This window comes from Condylura cristata, unplaced genomic scaffold (assembly GCF_000260355.1).
Source record: "Condylura cristata isolate star-nosed mole 26May11 unplaced genomic scaffold, ConCri1.0 scaffold00026, whole genome shotgun sequence".
Lineage (NCBI taxonomy): Eukaryota > Metazoa > Chordata > Mammalia > Eulipotyphla > Talpidae > Condylura > Condylura cristata.
Window position 1 is genome coordinate 28,333,653 of NW_004567127.1, and position 17,183 is coordinate 28,350,835.

The 17,183-nt window shown below is 42.4% G+C and overlaps 1 long non-coding RNA gene across 2 annotated transcripts in view; it reads right to left on the bottom strand.

Moving 5' to 3' along the window:
- LOC105854122 overlaps positions 1-16,688 on the bottom strand; it is a 49,110-nt gene extending 32,422 nt beyond the window's left edge. The window contains exons 1-2 of one of the 2 annotated variants that reach the window (XR_001145849.1): positions 16,576-16,688; positions 16,248-16,403 (exon numbers count right to left, since the gene is read on the bottom strand). This is a non-coding gene — a long non-coding RNA (uncharacterized LOC105854122). Of the gene's footprint in view, positions 1-16,247; positions 16,404-16,571 lie in introns of both variants that reach the window. The other variant, XR_001145848.1, reaches the window with a different exon arrangement.
- Between the last annotated feature and the right edge of the window lie 495 nt (positions 16,689-17,183).

Here is a 17,183-nt window from a genome sequence, read left to right on the forward strand (position 1 = left end):
TGGTCACCTCTGGGGCAGGTGGGAATCGAACTCATGCGGAAGTGGCTTTAGCTTCTTAGTGCTGTGCTTTAACCCGCTGTGCCACCAGGGAAGGCCATAGGCATTTATTTTTTTAATCACGGATATATATTGTTTGCAATACAGGAAATGTGGTGTAGCAATACCCACAATGAAGTGCTGTCTTCGGTCCTATTCTCCATGGGAGAATTCCTATGTATCAGTCTAGACACAGCTGTGTCCAATCACCTGAGATGCTAAGTAAAAATACAAATCCCTAAGCTTAACCCAAGACAAACTGAATCAACATACACAGTGGTGATGATCTGAAAGCTGTGTCTCTAACAAAGCCCCAGGTGCACAACCAGATTGAGGAACTAATTCACTAAATTAGACTGAATAGGGGCAATTCATTTGACTTTTTGCAACAAATAGTTATTGACCTAATATTCTGTGCCAAAAGCTGCTCTAGACTTGAGAACAAGCGGGGATCAGGACAGAAGCATCGTGTGGTGTCACAATCCAGTGAGGGCAGAAGAAGACTTCAACAGATACAGACCTGAAGGAGATTTCCAGCAGGTTTCCTGGGGGAGGGAGTGTCACCTGAAAAGGAAGATGGAGGGAAGGCTAAGCAATGAATCAGGGAGGCAGCTGGCTGGGCAGGAAGGCAGAGGGAAGGAGATCTCTCCTTCCAAGTGGTGCTAGAGAAATAGCCGAGACTTTAACCCAGAGACACATTCAGATTTTAGACCCAGTAGTTAGTAGTTAAGGCGGCTCATTGCATGTCACAAAATGATGATGTCTCAGGGGCATCTGGCTGGACCGCAATGCTGGAATGTTCCAGCTTTCTCTACCTTTCCCCCTCTGTCTGTGGATTCCTCCCCCAGTCATCTCCCCAACTAGGACCCACCGCACCCCTGTTCTGATGTGGGGGTACTTGGACCTTCAACCAAGTTCTGTTGGACTTCATTCCCATCCTCTTTCTAAAATACCACAGAGAAGCAGTAAAGGGTTCGTTTGGGACAAGGATGGGGTGTTGGGGCAGCACAAGAGGACTGGAGAGCTGGGGGATGAAACATGGTCATCCTAAGCATCTACATACTATTGAAGCTGCTCTCATCAGGCAAAAGGCCTCCTCTGGGAGGCACCATGGCCTGGCTCGGTACTTTTTTCTGCTGTTCCAAATAATGATCTAATGTTCTCATTTTAAACACGTGTCAGTTAAAAGGGGGATTCAGGGTAAGTGAAGTGAGGTGCTCAGGCTTTATGCCATTTGGCCTCTGTGGCTATCACCTGTGGCCCTGAATGCAGGAAGAGCTTGGGAGTGTGGGTGCAGGGTACACATACCTGATGGTGGACACCTGCAGTGTGGTGTGGGCAGGCATAAGTGGGCACACCTGAATCTGGAGGCCGAGGCTATAAGGGCGGCATCACACAAAAGACAGCAGGACACTGCAATAGAATGCTACAGGAGAGTCACTACAGAGGGGCAGGACCACGGGACAAGGCCAGAGAGCCCAAAGAGAATGAACACAGATTAGCCAGAGGCTAGGAGACCTGGCAGCCTCCTGGCCTCCCAGCCTCCCTGCCTCCCTGCTGCCGGCCAGCACTACAGCAGCTCACTATGCCTTTCCACGCTCCACTTTCCTCTTCTGTTTTAAAAGAGAGACAAATCCTAGACAGACAAAATATAACCCTGCTTACCTCAAGAGACTGAAGAAGAACCTACCAGCCTTCCTTAAAAATTAGGAAGATGACAATATGAAAATGGGTACTGGCAAATGATCACAGAATGCACCATCCACTTGTTCCTTCCACCCCTCACCACTCCCATTCCCAGCTTCTCCAATAGGAGTAAGGCTCACAGGATCATGGGTCAAGAGTTACAGCAAACCTAGAGAACACTTTCCACCCAAAGCAAAATTAAGAGCAATAGTAGCACCCCCAAGAATTGGTTTAAGAGTAGGTGAAGAAAGACCTTTGTAAACACTTCTCTCTTTCCTGGGCAGATACCAAATGTCCCAAAACATGAATGCACCAAGAAGATGTGGTATACACCCATAATGGAATACTACTAGATGATAAAAAAGATAAACTCATGCCAAAAGATAATAACAATAAGCGAAATAAGCTAGAAAAAGAAAGATAAATATTGGATGGTGTCACTTATACATGGAATATATAGAGAGAAGCCAAATGAAGAGTCAAACAAGAACAAACTTTAAAACCAGCACTTGAAAGCTGACCATGTATTTGAGGCATCCAGGAGGGGTAGGAGAGGAGGAAGAGGAAAGGGAGGTGTGAGAAGGGGCCCATAGCGTACAATGAGCCATGGTGGAGGACAAGGGGTGCATGATGGTGGGAGAGCAATGGTGACCACGCCTGAGGGCCCTTCAATGTTTTTTTTTTAACGAAAAATACAGAATAGAAAGAATAAAAAGCAAAAAAAAAGTGTTTAATCCAAACAAGACCCACTTGAGTGTAAATTGGTGCCGCCACTGAAAAACAGTATGAAGATCTCCTTTAAAAATTAAGACAAAAATTGCCATAGGACTCCACTTGTGGGCACTTGTCCAAAGAATATGAAAACACTAATTTGAAGAGATCTATGCACATCATGTTCATCTCAGAATTATTCATTCAAAGGCTCTTCCTACTAATTGTGATCTTGGCCAAGTTACTTAACCTTTCTAACCCCCAGATTCTTCCGAGGTAAAATGGGAATAAGCAGAATAATAGCTACTTCACAATCAAATTGGGTACCAATTTGAGTTGAATGAAAAGGACGCTGAGGCACTGAATGAGCAAAACCAGGCCACAGACAAGATCTGAACCCAAGGGCACTATCTGCAACCACCCTAGAAGCCAGTCTGCATACTACTTACAACTCAGACTTGTAAAAGCCTCTGGAAAACAGCCAAGAAGCCAACCAGTCAGCCCAGAGCAGACAGGACTTGATTTATAACAGGCATCTTTATTAGAGTGTGTCCTGGATTCCAACATAAGGCCAACCACAGAAAACCATACATTAGTGAAATTAAAGAGCAATAGTAGCACCCCCAAGAATTGGTTTAAGAGTAGGTGAAGAAAGACCTTCACTAATCAAGATATCCAGCCTCTCCCTAGTCTTCCCCCACCCCAGAGCCCCCAAAGAAATCTATGCAACCACCTTGTTAAATCTTAGGTAAAAGAAATTCTGAACTGGCAGAATAAACTGCCCTAAGTGGATTAAATCATAGACCACAGAATCCTGTGAAACAGTCTGACTCTCCACACTACCCTGGTAGATAAAGTGTTAGATCCTGACTGATGATTAGCTCACTTTCCTGGAGGGAGAAGGCCAGGAACCTGCAAAACCACAGTTAGAATGTAACCCATCTGCTCATGCCCAGACATAGCCCAGTCCAGAACAAGCTATGACACTGTCTTCCTTCTCCCACCTCTTAGACAATCCTTTAAGCAACTCCCACTAATTCCATTTAGAGAGCGAGAGGCTAAATCCTCTTTCCCTCATGGAGCATGGTTCTAATAAAGCCTTGTTGGTTCAACTAAACCCAACACTCTCTGGAAAATTCTTTCCCTAGAGGGCCAGGGACCCACTATTTTGGATGAGGAACTGTAACCCAGACAGATATGTGGAATTCCACCATTGGAACTGGCTTCAATCACAATTAAAAAGTTAATGGGAAAATATAATCACATTTTTTAAGTATGTATATATGGAAGCATCTCAGCAAAATGTTAACTAAAACTAGTATCTCAAGATAGTGGTATCCTGAGTAATTTAAATTTTCTGCTGCACACATTTCTGTATTTCCTAAGCCTGTAATGTCTTTTCTTTAAAAAGATATTTCTTTAAAATGACATCTCTGAGACAGTTAATACATGAAAGACCATCAGTCAGTTATGGAGTCTGGGAGCACATTTTGATGGTGTGTGTAGAAGACATGAGAACTGGGCTGGGGGCTGGGTAACAGGGTCAAAAGGCACCAGGAGAAATGTGTTCCCCAGACACCACACAACACAGTCATAGACAGCCCTGCCTCAGAGGCAGGAGAGAGAGATTGTAGGGAGTTTAGTTCAGAAACTTGAGCTGTGGGAAATACAAATATGTGAGGTATTTCCAAAACACTGTTTCAGTGGGTCACCGCCAGCCCAAGGACAGAATGGCCTATTTAATTATTTATTAAATATAATAGTTTATTTCTACATCATTTTGTACATTTTTTTTTTCAAACTCAATTGTAATCCCCGTGGGTTTCCCATCACCATAGTCCTGTGCACTTCCTTTCCCCTCTCCCATTTTTGATCCTATTCCCCACTCCACCCCCACAAAATGTCTCTGGTATATGGTTGTTCATTATTCTTGTTATTTTCTCGCCTGGTCCATTATACTCCTGCTATGAGCAAAACCATCCGGTATTTTTCTTTCTCTTTCTGGCTTATCTCACTAAGCATGATCTTTTCCAGCTCCATCCAAGTTGCAGCAAAAGACATGTGTTTTATTTTTTTTTTTGGTTGCTGAGTAATATTCCATTGTATATATGTACTATATCTTTTTAATCCAGTCTTCTATTTTTGTGCACAGAATGGCCTATTTACTAACCAAATAATGAAAGTGTCTGATATGCAAACAGAGGCCGACTCAGAAATAGGTGATTCCAGGAGAACCCTGATGGGACCCATTCAACATGACTAGACCTCCAGGGCCAAAGCTTGGAGAATCACTAAGGTGCAAGGCTGTATTTGGACACTGAGGTAAGAAAGGCAGTGAACTGATACCAATACTTTTTCCCACCCCAGCCCTACAACAGGTGTCATTGCCTAGTTTCACCCCTAACTCAACAAGCCTTGTTGCTGCTTTGCAGCGGGAAGATGAGCAACATAGCAGTCATGGAGCAGGTTTGCAAGGCAAGACTCTGCTGTTAGAGCGGAAGTGCTCATGCCATTTATTGAAAGCATACAGGTTAGCAAAAGCTGATCATGCAACAATGATAAGAGGAATAAAGTCCGGAGGGTGGGATAGGAATGGGGGACAAAGTTTTATGAGAAACAGAGAAGGGGACATTGTGACCATATGTCAAGAGACATTGTGGAGGGCCTCCCTGGTGTCTCAAGCGGTGACTCAGCACTATGAAGCTATTGGCAGCCACTGCATCCCTTGTTCAATCCCCAGCCAGGGAGCTGACCCACAGGGCACAGCAGACCTCTCCTATCTTGCCTGCTGCTTCCCCTAGCAGTGTATTTCAGGAGATCTGCCTGTTCTGCCTCCCACATACACACACACCTCTGGCCTATATCCCAGCTCTTGTAGGCATAGATAAATCTTTTTCAAAATTTTTTTAAAAAGAGACATTTGTGTCAGCAAAGTGTTTGATGTCATCACAGGCAGTGTTATCCCAGAACACCACGGAGAGTCATGTAATCAGGTTAACAGCGGCGTAGGCAGTCCCAGGCCTGCCTTGTGATACAGGCTATATTCCTTAGGTAGTCAAGGAATGCTCTGCTGTGATTTCTCACAGTTGCCCATGAGTGCTCAGCTCCCAGGAACCCACAGTTCGTGGTTAAACTCTCTACATTGACTTCAAGCAAAGAATAGGCCCTTCCTGGACTGGGATTTCAGATACTCAGCAATCTGGCTGTTACTGGGAGGATTAATAAAAAGAGATCCTCTCCTCCTTCCTAGGACAGTATTCTCTTGCAGAGTGCACATGTGAATGGGTGGGCTCTCACAGAATCGAGGATCCAGAGAGGTTCAGAAACCTGAATCTTTTTTCCTGTAAATAGAAACACTTCAGACAGATATTTTCTCATCGTGCCCTCAGACTAAACAAAAATTTCCAAAATTTGGAAATAAACTAAAGGCATGAACACTCTGTTGGATTTTGCCACTTACTATTTGTTTAAAGAAGAAATACTGTGAAAGTAATGTAACTGGTAGATTCCTATCATATAGGTTATAATTTGATTGCCCTGTAGAAATTGCCCTGCCACATCAATGTGGCATCTTTCAGTAAACTCATTTCCACATTCCCTTGACCAACTCACTGTAAAATTCACTGTTCCACAACTCTACCTTCTTACTAGACTCACTGATTCGTGAGTTGAATAAAATCTTTACACGTGTTGATTTTCTTCTTGATGAGTTTTATAAGAGGGATGAAAACTTTTTTCTACCCTCTTAGATTCGGTATTTGGGAGTCTCCAAAGAGTAGTAAGAGAAAAAATAGATTTTAATACTATATGTAAAGGAGTTCATAAAAGCATGTCTCAAAGAGGCTTAGAAACACAGGGGAAGGGGTAAAGATGAAGGCACTTACGGGAAAGAAATGCTTTCTTAGATGGGAGAAAAGGCGTGAGGGTAGATGGGAGACACAATAGCTTTGGGACAATGTCTGATTTCACATGGTGCCAGTTTCTTATCTCCAAGTAGACAGAGCTGCTCCCAGGGGAGAGAATTTATGACAATTGAGTTCTTGTGACAAGCACTGCTTTTATGCAAATTGAAGATTTTATCTAACTCAAATGTCTTTAGCTCAAAGTAACTCTGCTGCAGCAATGCAAACTCCAGGCCCCAACCTCTTCACAGCTTTCAGTGTTTCTGAAACTATTCCCCATTTTGCAGATGCAAATATCTAAGTCCCCGGGAGAGCAAAAGAGAAACACTTCATCAGGACACACCCAGACCTTAGACTCAGTCCTGACACTAATGTTCTCCTCACATTGCCCGAGGGAATTTCTGTGTGGCCTTGGCCAAGTCTCTGGCTCTCTCAGGCAGTCTCCTCAGGTGGAAGAGGTGATGGTTACGGTTCCTTTCCTAGCAAGTGTTCTGTGGTAAAGCTAATTAGACTTCCCCCACAGTGAGAACGCCTCTGTTTCTCCTGTCCCTCTGCGTGCTGCCTTTTCATACTTTATTGTGGACGATCCACTCATCTGGATTTCCGGTCTGCTTGTGGGTAATTAGTCCACATTTAGTTATAGATTTGCTGTGACTCTGGGAGATGAACAAAATTCTCCCTCATCCACCATCTTGGATGTTGGGAATTATGATTTTTAGTAAAATACATAACGAAAGCAGGTCTTAAATTTTTAAACAAAATATAATGTACTGTTTTCAAATGTAATAAAAACCCTATGAACACTAAATCTGATCATTGTTGATACTGACATGACATATTGCTATTTTATTGACATTATTCCTTGCAACTTCGCAGTGTTATTTTTATATTGAGTAACCAACAATTTTGGGGGAATAGTTAACATTTGTATAGGTCTCCCCAAAAGACTTCAATTATTCTGCAAAAGCAATTATGGAAACAATGAGTTGACACAACACCTATAGAGTTGACTTATTTGGGAGGAAAAAAGACTATTAAGTGTACTATTTGTGGTTGCATCATAATTTTAATACCCTATCAATTAACTATCACTGTTTGCCTTGTCTTCCTTCTGTAACCAACGATTCAGTAGGGGGGTACACCAACTGTGCCGGGGGTACAGCTTTCTGGCTACACATTAGGATCACTGAGCTTTTCTATTCTGTTCTTGGACCTCACTGTCAGAGGATTTATTGGCTGGTGCTGTGCAGACCAGAGGATTTTATTGAAGGTGCATAAGTGATTCTAAATGTGTGGCTGGCCTGCAGACCCTTCCTCCATGCATCTTTAATCAGTGGTGCTACGTCTCATCTAAGCCACAACATTCCTGGTACAAACCCAGAAGACTCATTAGTATCTTTGTAAAAATTCTATTGACATAACTCTCCCTCAATCAAGACATGCTATGTTGTTTCAACACTGGCAGTGGCAAAACCATCCTCCCTGTTCTCCCTTCTTTAAAACATGCACATGCACAGCCTTCCCCAACAGATGTTTGTCTTCTGATTGCCAGGGAGGAGGAAAAAGAGCATTGAAAAGACAATCCTCACTGACAGGACCGGGATGGTGCTCCTTCCTTATCATGAACAGTCTCTGCTGTGTTGTTTTCATTCCTTAAATTCTGGCATTAAAGAAATACTCAGTGTGAAAACACTCAGACAGATTAATACATGAAAAGAAAAATACCTATCTCTTTCCTACCTAATGAAGAAGAATGAGGATCAAGTCTAATCATCTTAATCAGCAGCAATGTTCAAGTGCAAATGTAACATTTTGGGTTGGGAAAATGTATACCTACAACAGATGCATAGGTCTTGTCCTTGGTGTTCCTACTTGGAGGCAGATGTGATTCTATAAACACAACCCAAAAAGCAAGGGTGATATTCAAAATATCTAAGAGTTCGTGTGGTATGGGCCTGTTACTAAGAGGTAACAGTTCCAAAATCCAGCCCTCCGAATAATTTGCATGTGGGTATATTAAGATTCCTCTCCTCTTATCCCTCTTGCCTGTCAACTCGCCTGGGATTTCACCACTTTCTTGAATAAAGGTTTTTGCTTTCTGTCAGGATAAATACACAAACCCCCTTTAAGGAGAGTGTGTACACGGTGTGCCTAAGATCCTAACCTCTTCATGGCTTTCACTTTAGCCTTGATTACTTTATAGCTTACACATGAACAGATGAACTGTTGGAAAGGTTTCCTGATGGATGGAACAGAGGAGAGGTCTGTGTTGATGAAAAGACGCGGGATTATAAGCTCCTGCCTGGGGAGGAAGGAAATGCTATTATTAGGGGTGGGTGCAATGGGAAGAGGACATGATTAGTCTGGTCTGATGTTGCCACAATAAATCTATAACTAAATATGGACTAAAGACCCAGAAGAAGAAATTTAGATGAACAGAGCTTCCACAATAAAATATAAAAAGGGAATACCCAAAGGGACTGGAAAGAGAGGAAAACACTCTCACTGTGGAAGAAAATCCAATTGTGGGAACAACAAAGTACAATTGAGAACAGGTGCTCCTTCTGGGGTGCAGGAGAGAGGGTTGTGCCTAATACCTGGCACCCAAGCCTATAGTCCAGAGATGAGCCCTTGGGCCCCTGCATTGAGGCCACAGGGAAGTGAAGAAAAGTAAAGACTAAGAATCAGCCCTCAATAGGTCATTGAGTAGAGTCTCTTGCCTTGGAACTCAATGCAGTATCACTGAACAGAGCCCAACCCACAGGCTAAGGAGCCCCATGTACTCCCTGTCAGAAACTCTACTTACTAGACTTGGGTTGGAGTCACCAGCAGGTGCCATCTTGACAACCTCTCTCCACCTTGCGAATGACAGCAAATGGGGGTCATCTGTTAACCCTTTCTCAATGTGTTAACTCTTGAGACAACCTGTCCCTCTGGTTTTACAAACACAAACAAATGCTGCAATCACTTCCCTCATTTCAGCCAATATGTATAACTAGACAGATGCTCCCCAACCCTGACTAAAAAAGGATGTTTCCTACTTGAAGAAATGTCAAGTATGATTGGACTGCTTCATGAGAAAGAATGAAATAGACCACCATTTCACACCATACATGAAAATCAATTCAAAATGGATAAAAGACATGGATATTATATCTGAAATCATAAAATACACAGGGAAAAAAACATAAAACACTCCATGACATAAACTTCAGAAATATCTTTGCAGACTCATCCCCAGCAGCAAGGAAAGAAAGGAGACTATAAACAGCTGGGACTGCATCATACTGAGAAGCATCTGTACAGCAAAGGAGACTGTAACCAAAACAAAGAGACACTCTACTAAATGGGTGAAAATATTTCACATCTGTGAAAATGTTTCACATACAACTGACAGACACTGACAGAAAGATCTACAAAGAGTTCATAGAACTCAACAAAAAGAAATTACCCAAACCAAAAATGGGCAGAAAGCTTTTTAAATAGGCACGTCTCCAAAGAAGACATACAGACTGCCAACAAGCACGTAAAAATATGTTGATCATCTCTTATCATCAGAGAAATGCAAATCAAAACCACCTCACCCCTGTGAGAATGGCCCATATTTAAAAAAAAAAAAAATACACACACACAAAAGAGAAACAAGTGCTGGCAAGAGTATGGAGGAAAAGAACCCCTTAACACTGTTGGTGGGAATGCAGGCTGATCCAGTCCCTAGAGAAAGTTGTATGGAGGTTCCTAAAAAGATTAAAATGGATCTTCCCTATATAATCCAGAAATTCCTCTCCTAGATACCTATCTAAAGAACAAAAAAACACTAATTTTTAAGGAAAACTGCATTCCTGTGCTTATTGCAGCAGTCTTTACAATAGCCAAGATATAGATAAATGCCCAAAAACAGACGAATGGATAAAGATGTATATATATATGATGGAATATTACACAGCTATCAAAAATGATGAGCTCATGCCATTTACAACACTATGATGGAACTGGAAGGGATTATGCTAAGGGAAATAAACCAGAAGGAGAAGAAGAAATACTGGATGATATCACTTATCTGAGGAAAATAGAGAAATCAAACAAAGGATTGAACAAAGACAAACTTTTTAACACCAACCCTTGAAAAATGATCAGAGATCAGAGGCATCCAAGAGAGAAGGGGAAGGAGATGGGGCTGAGGGGCACATGGGACTATGGGAGAAGGCTATGAGTGCTTTAGTGGTGGGAGAGCTACAGTCACCACATCTGAAAGGAGAAATCTGATACTATCAAAATATTGGGCCCTTCCTGGTGGTGCAGCGGGTTAAAGTACAGCACTATGAAGCTATCAGCAACCACTGTAGCATAAGTTCAATCCCCAGCCAGGGAGCTGACATACATGGCACAACAAACCTCTCCTGTCTTGACCGCAGCGTATTTTAGTCAGTCAGCCTATTCTGCTCCCCACTCTGTCTCTGCTGAATCCTTTCACCCCTTGCACCTCTGGCCTGTATCCCCAGTTCTTATATGAATAAATAAATAAATCTCTAAAAAAATATATATTAACAAGGACATACAACAATGGTACTTTATTAACAAAATAATAAAAACGCACATATACACACAAGAAATTTGAGGAACAGGTTTGTTTAAGAAATACCAGGATCCCTGCTGAGGGAAGACCTTGGTACTAATCTAGGTCACATTCAATTCCCCAGACATTTGATAAACCTGTGCCAGTTTCAGAGGCCAGGGATGTATACACAATGAGGCCATGGTCACTGGGGGGCTCACAGCTTCATGGGCCAGAAAGATAATCCCCTGCTGAACTCCTCTGTAATCAGAGAAATGCAAATTAAAATGGCAGTAAGGAATCTCTTTAGACTCATCAGGTATTGGAGTGAAGGTATGGGTGAGGATATGACAAAAGCCCCAGGTCATACTGAAGGGCACTGTGTTGGCATTCATGGCATATCCTGCCTTGCCTGACAGGGGTTACAGTAAATCTCCCACTCAGCTACCCTCCTCCTTGGTATACGCTCCCAAGAAAACACCAGACTGATTCTTAAGAGGATTTAAACAAACTTTTTCCCAGTCTCCTGGAAAACCCAGACTCTCTCCTTGCCTGTTCCTACTCACAGAGACCATGCTGGAATTGCTGGTAAAACATGCTCTACCCCAGGGGAAGCATCCAGATGGAATGCTTTGACCATGCCTCCATTCCTGGCTCCATCATCCCCCCTGCACCCCCCTATTTCCTGGGGAGTATGACTCACCTGTTTCCAGGAGAGGTGTGCTATTAGAGGTTCCCTGGATGCTGAAGATAGAAAGCCATTTAGAAACATGACCTTAGATACACTATACATCTTGACCATCACTACAGGAAAAAACAGAATGAGAAACTTGGAAATTAGCCTTGCTGTTCACTTCATTGAGTCCTCAATCTCCCATGGGTTAAATGCCTAAAGCAGCCTCCAGAGCACAGATCTAGGGATGTAACTGGCTGTTTCCCTGAGGCTATTTAAAGCTGTCTTAGACAGCTATGAACTCTCTTCGGTAGAGTGGATTAAAGAGCAAAAGGGGCAGAGGAGTGGAGATTATATACCATAGTACCTAAAGGTTTTAAGTATATGGAAGTCAAATATGACTACTTTGTAAATAACATTTTAACCTTAAAATGTCAGCATGGTTCCACTTACTAGTAATGTACCCTGTCCAAATTGCTTTAAAATCTCCTTTTCTTGACTAGAAAGGTTGAGTGAATTTGTCAAAGACCTAGAGTTAGCTAATGACATCTGTTCCTGAGTCAAGTCTAGCTTTGCCTATGTAGACTCTTAAACAGAGTGACGTGGAAATTGTGTGTGTGTGTTTTGGGATGAGGGAGAGTGACAGAGACTGAGAGAAGAGACAGCAAGACAAATTGAGAGAGATTAAGTGAAACAGGGGTAGGGGTTGAGGGGGATATAGGTAGGGTAGAGAGAGATGGTCTTGTGCCTCCTTGTGTTTTTATCAATGTTGTCCATGAATGTTAAGTCTTTGGGGAATGTGTCCCTAGACTTGAAAACTAATTCTAACATTAATTAATCTCTACCACCAATTAGTATAGTATCATAACTTCTGATAGCATTTTTCCAAGGAAACTTCATGTCAGAATTGAACCCAGATGATGTGGCAAGAACTTCTTTCTAAGAAGAGAGAACCATCATCCAAGGGAAATGCCAGAATCCAGGACCCAATCTACCGCCTTGACAGTCCCTAAGGGTCTACTGTTAATTTCTCATCCCTCAGTGGGAGACAGAACTGAGTTTTCTGCCCTCACTAAAATACCACTTTTCCACCAAAACAAACCTTTAATAGACATTTAGTCACCATTCCAGCCAACCAGCATTAGAAAAATGTTGTTATAAAATTAGTGTGTCTTGGAACTTCCCTGGTGGTGCAGTGGGTTAAAACACAGCACTAAGAAGCTAAAGTCACTTCAGCATGAGTTCAATCCCCGCCCCAGAAGTGACCACATGCTGCAGCAGACCTCTCCTGGCCCGCCCGCTGCTCCCCTCAGCAGTGTACATCATCAGTCAGCCAGTTCTGCTCCCCACTCTGTCTCTGGTGAATCTTCTCACCGCCCCTGCATCTCTGGCCTGTAACCCAGTTCTGTATGCATAAATAAATAAATGTTAAAAAAAAAAAAAAACAGAGCTGCTCTAATGGGTCTAATGGGAGAGGTTGGTAAATGGAGAGCTACCTTGCCATCCCCAGGGAACCCTAGGGTGCCACAGAATATGGTTTGAAAACCACATCATCTTCATCTACACATGTGTGACTTAACACATCTAATTGCTCTTCCACCTAGAAACTAGGTCTCCAGTACCTAGAGGTTTACCTTTGAACTATGGAAACAGGATACAGACAGAAAGGATGTATTTTCAAAGCCTGGGCTTAGCCAAGTCCCTTACTTGTGGGGTTCAGTTTCTTCATAGAACTTTCTGTTCTTAAGAACTTTGCCTTAGTACCCTTTACATGAAAGATATGATCACAGTTTTTCACTGAAGACTTTTTATGGATTTGTTATGAATTTATTCCCTAAGTAAAATTAAAAATGAAAACGTGTTGATATTGTAATTAAGAAAAATGATTTCTAATCAAACACCATTATTCAGTTTGGAAATACATAGAGAAAACCTCAGAAAGCAAGCATCAAGTTTGATTTCTGTTATTTATTTCCTCTGGGCTTTAAACAATAACACTTTATCATTTTTATGAAGCACTGAAGTTTTACTTTTTAAAACTTATGAAGAAACCCTTCAAATATACAGAATAAATTCTATTTACTCTGACACCTAATTCTGAGTTCACTGAGTAACAGTGAAACTAGATGATTTGATAAAACACAACTGTTGCCTAGTAGTAGGACTGAAGTTTAAATGATTTTGGGTGGTGGATATCTGCATAACTTCTGACTAGGGCAGAAACAACCTGGAGCTTTCCTCCAGGACTAACACCCCACTGTCTGGAGTTAGTGGTTCATGATTTAACATATCTTCCCTTTCAGTATTCCTCAATTCTTCAGTAGACCTTCATGCAAAAATCCACAGACATCCTAACCCATGGATGGGTCTTATTTAAAGGGCCTCTAGCAGATACTGAGAGAGGTTTCATCCAGAGCACAGAGCAGATGAAGTGGGGCTCACTTCCCTTCCATCCACACCTCCTCTTCCCACCACCTGCTCAACAAATGGTTCTTGTCCAAAATATACATTCAGGACCTCCCTGGTGGCTCAGGAGTTAAAGCCTGAGCACTATCAAGCTCTCACCAGCCACTACTGCATGAGTTTGATCCCCAGCCAGGGAGCTGACCCACATATGGCACATCAGAACTCTCTTGAGTCACCCGCGGCTCTCTCAGCACTGTATTTCAGTGGATCCACCTGTTCTGCTCCCCACTCTGTCTCTGGCGAATCCTCTCCCTCCTCTCCCTACACACACACTTTTGGCCTATACCCCAGCTCTTGTATGCATAGATAAATAAAATAAATCTTTAAAATACACACACACACACACACACACACACACAAGGGTAAATGAAGGCCCAGGCTTTCCTGCCAAAGTTCATTGGCTGGTGCTAAAAAATCAAAACACACAGATGTTAAAAAGAAAACAAAACTCTCATGGAAGATGTTCGATCCCAAATGAGCAGATGAGTTTCAATGCCATTGGAGTTTAAACCCCAGACAAATCATTGCAGTATCTAGAAAGGATTAGCAAAAAAGAGAAGGAGCAGGAGCTATGCCTTAAGTAGTGGCAAGGATTGGATAGATGGAGAGGAGGGAAGGTGTGTCAGGGGGGAGAAAACTGAGTAATCGGAGAACCACAGAAGAGATAAAACAAGCTGTAGAGCAGCAAGTGAAAAGGCTTGTCTACGCAGAGAATGTTTACTGTTTGGTTAGAAATAGAAACTGAGCACAAACCAGGAGGGGCTTACCTCTGCACTTGCCCTCAGCCCTTCACTCCCTCGGTGGTACTGAGCGGAGGAAGTTGCTCCCAACCTGGTGACTGGCAGATGCCTGGCCTGCCCACTCCCAGAAACCCAGGGGTGTCAAATACCTTCCCTGGTCCATACAAACTCGTGCCTATTGCCTGAAGCTATGGAACCGTTGTGAGGAAGAGCCTCAGGTCACACCTGAGCTCTTAGTGAGGAGCTATGTATTATTGGGGCCTATTAGGAGGGTAAAGCAGGGAAGAGCTGCAGTTAGAACAACAGTAGACACGGTCTGTGTTTGCATCTGTGCTTTACTCAAAAGTAACGGCTGTGATGGGGAGAAATCCAGGCACCTAGGTGCCTGAACAGGAAAAGTGTGGTGAATCAGGGAAAGCCTCACAATGTTAGATGGACTACCAACTCTGATGATGCTTACGAACAACCCAAAAACAATAGTCTGCCTTGGACAACAAATGAGACTGTTGAGGCACATTAGGAAGCAAAAAAATCTGCCACCCCAAAACAAGTACTTTTGACAAAAGGTTAATTTAATAGGAAGAAGGCTTGGTGGAGGTTGCTTTTGATAAAGGTATTAAGTGGGCATCTTCCAGAAAGAACTAATCTTAGCCTCTCAAGGCAAGGGCAGAACTTAAGTCTGCAGTCTTTTGTTTGCTGTGCCCTCCCTGGTAAACTCCCTAGCTGAACTTCCTTCCCCACTTTCTTGCCCCAGACTCCCTTGTCTTAGCTCAGGTATTTAAGATGGTTCCTGAAACTCGTGGATCAAGTATTAAATCCTGCCAGCTCTCTCCCATGGATAAGGGGACAGACATGCTATTATTCCACTTCTTGTTGGCTTTTTCTCTTATCAGTCTGTTTGATGCTTATTTGACTGTTTGTTGCCTAGAAGAACCCACAGGGGGGAGTTTTCCCATAAGCACTGAATGCTGAAACTGACCTCAACAGGATAAAGCAAAGGTCTGTCATTCATTAGTGATGTCCATCTTGGGCTCAGAAATAAGAAACAGTATTATGCAAGCTATACCTTGTCTAAGCCCACCTTTACCAAAAGGCAGCATGCTAAATATATTTAATGCATGACAACCAATTAACATAATAAGTTAGGCATTTTGGTTGGTTTGGTTAGGTTTCATTTGCGATTCAAGGACACGTGTTTTTCAAATTATATAACCAAGCCTGTAGGTACTTCTATATATCTATATAATTAATAAGATCAGTGCCAAAAAGACATATGCCCAGAATGAATTCAAGGCAAGACCACAGAGTTCATGGATTTTAAAATCTTGTGCTTTTTTTTTTTAAGTAACATTACAGAGCATGTGTAAATTTTTGGTGTAGAACAATGAAAGCCAATGCAGATGCAATATTTAAGTTCATCAAAGCCTTTAATCATAGTGGTTGTGTTTATCTTAACTCTTGTCTTTGGTGAGACCTACCTGGTACCTGACAATGTGCAGCTCACACCTGATGCAGGTATTCATGGGGCTGAGCTGCGGCTCTGACCCCCGGCAGTTCTCACTCTGATCTCTGATCTCTCTGCGTCTCATTTTCTCTCCAGTTGGAAGTCCTTCATCTCCTCTTCTACTGCACTCCTGGGGAAGAGGGAATTTGTCAGCAAAGAGAGCAAATTTTTTTCTTCTTTTTATTTTTCCTGTAAATGCAAACAAGAGACCCACACTACAAGAACTTTCATATTTGCTAACACCCCAGGGTGTTTTGCAAAAGTCAATCTGACCAAAACCCATAAAATATAAATTCACCTACTACAAGCACAGGAGGACTGTGGAGCTTTCTCCCCCGAACTCTGCATTACACAGTGTCCATACAAATGACTCTGGAAACTGCACCAATTACCAGAGCCACAGGATACATCTCAAGGTTAGGAGAACTTACTGGAAAAAAGAAAGCAAATGAAATGCATCTTTAAGAAGATCCCTTTGCATTGGAGAGGCTGCCCTGGAGCACACTGAAACAATTTGGGCAAAAAAATGTCCACCTTCCTTTTGTAATATTGCAGCTCTCTGTGAGTCTCAGCCCCACCATCCACCATCAGAGGCTTATCTTAATCTGAAGTCTATGCATGTGCTGCTCTCATTATGGAAGAAATGGGCATGATGTTGGGCAGAGGGAAAGGCATAGCTGCTGAATATCTATACAGGATGTTAACTTTTTTCTAATTATAAAAAAAATCTTGTGTAGCGAATTTTTACCAGAGGTAAGGAAACAGTTTTACTAAAATCACTCCTCTCCCCTCTCCAATCAATGTTTCGTGGCCTATCCATCAAAACCCACCGCACAATATTCTATCACATTATAAAAGCAAAGAGATCTAGGCCTACCCTGTAGCTGCAGAACTCAGGTTTCTGAGAAGA